The sequence below is a fragment of the Nannospalax galili genome, unplaced genomic scaffold (genome assembly GCF_000622305.1).
Source record: "Nannospalax galili isolate Female #2095 unplaced genomic scaffold, S.galili_v1.0 scaffold1488, whole genome shotgun sequence".
NCBI lineage: Eukaryota > Metazoa > Chordata > Mammalia > Rodentia > Spalacidae > Nannospalax > Nannospalax galili.
This window is the reverse complement of record NW_008358859.1, coordinates 2,197,052-2,199,018: the sequence shown is the minus strand read 5'-3', so window position 1 is coordinate 2,199,018 and position 1,967 is coordinate 2,197,052. Positions and strand designations below refer to the sequence as shown.

The window sequence follows — 1,967 nt, the reverse complement described above, 5'->3', positions numbered from 1 at the left end:
CACTTACACACATGCAGGCAATACACTCATACATAAAATAAAAATAATAATAATTGTAAAAAAGAAATTGAGGCAAGGTCTGGGTGTTTAGCCAGGTACAGGACGTGGTATCTGTTTAAAGGCCAGGCAAGCCCCCTTCCACTGCAGGTGCACAGTAGACAGTTTACTAGCATGCTGTCTTCCCTCCTGTGCTGATTGGGCTGTCCTTGCCCAGGCTGCCACTGGGGATGGCAGCTTGCTGTCCAAGCAGGGCTTCTGGAAGCACCAGGGTCTGGACCCTCTGGGACCAGGATTAGGGCAGGGCCAGCAGGGGGAATGTTGCCACAGACACCAACCCTGGCTGACTGGGACCTAAAGGATGAAAGAGGTGCTAGGCTTGGGGAGAGGCTGCACTTGAGGCCAAGCCCCCTGGAGCAGAGCATTCTGCTCTGGTGGGCCTCAAGGGGTGGCTAAGACAGAGGAGAGGGAGATGAGAGAAGGAGGAAGGTTGGTTTGTGAGCGCTTGAACCTCATGCTAGCGGACAGCTAGCACAAGACAGGCAGGCACTGGAGGGGCCACGGTGGAGTGTAGGGGAACCTTGCTGACCTGCACAGCCCTGGCCCTTCTGCTTCTGCCTGGGAATCCCCACTTTTCTTTCTCATCCCTGGCCCTCTGCTGGAAGGACCCTCCTTTTACAGGTTCTCTGGCTTCATAAAGTAGGATGTCCCTCTGCCTTTTCCCACCTCAACCTCCCTGTCTGTCTTTCCTGCTCATTGCCCAGGCTAATTGGACCAGCCATCCATATAGCTGATAATGCAAGAGGTAAGCCAGGCAGAGGTTCCCCCAAACCAGCCAAGGGAACAGAAAGCCTGCACTTTCCAAACTCCTGGAGACTCAGTCATTCTTTCACGGATCTCCAGTACCCCAGGGTACTTTGCTAGCCTTGGAGACACGACAAGGACCAAGAAAGACAGTTTCTACCTTCATGGATCCCACAGGCCAGTGGGGAGGAAGAGATGGCCAGAAGTCATGGATCAGTTAGGCAGGCAGAGATACCAACCTACATAGGCCCCAGCTCCCTAATCTGTGTGTTGTGACTCCATATGGGGTTGTCAACTGAATGAGGCAATGACAAAAATTTGGCCATAGTAAAAGGTTCCTAAACATGCAACAACCAAAAAGTAAGTCAGCATAGAGTATCTGAGGTGTTCCTGGCAGTGCCCACCCATACTGCAGGAACCTTTACTGCAGCCTTGGCTCATGCACTTTGCACCGCATGGCCATCACATCACAGGAATCCAGGGAGCACCACTGGAAACACCTCAGCTCTGATTTGAGACTCGTACATTGGGAATTGCAGTGTTTTTACTGAATATACATTGCTTTCTGCTCATATTGAAACATAAGCTTTAATTATTGAAAACAAAGACTTAATATTGTCTTACTGTCTTCCCTCAGCATGTAAATATCAAATAGGAGACAGTTGAATTGGATCATGTTAGAATGTTTGATTTTAAAAGTTGCATTAAGATCAGTCATGGTGGTACACACACCTTTAATCCCACCACTCAGGAAGAGAGGCAGGTAGATCTCTGTGAGATCGAAGCCAGCCTGGTCTACATAGCAAGTTCCAGGTCAGTTGGGGCTGCAGGGAGACCCTGTCCAGAAAAACAAACAATCACAAAACAAAACGCCCCAACAAATCATTATATGAATTTTGTCTTGGGATTAGGACAGAATTTCCAACAATTTCTAAAATGACCCTAAACATAATTCTGTCATTTTTTACTACATATACTACACCAAAGTGATATTCTCAGCATTGATGATTATAAAATCAAGATATTGATAAACTCCGAAAAATATTGAAGATGTTCTATGTCCTTCCATATCAAATTTCAGGCAAGATTTAATTCTTTATGTAAAAATAAACAAACTCATCCATCTCATCAATATACAGATTTGCTTTCATCTTTAAAAAATGGTG

At 46.5% G+C, this 1,967-nt stretch overlaps 1 protein-coding gene across 9 annotated transcripts in view; it reads right to left on the bottom strand.

Annotated features, from left to right (window-relative positions):
• Camta1 (calmodulin binding transcription activator 1) overlaps nucleotides 1-1,967 on the bottom strand; it is a 912,046-nt gene that overhangs the window by 86,772 nt on the left and 823,307 nt on the right. The window lies entirely within an intron of this gene.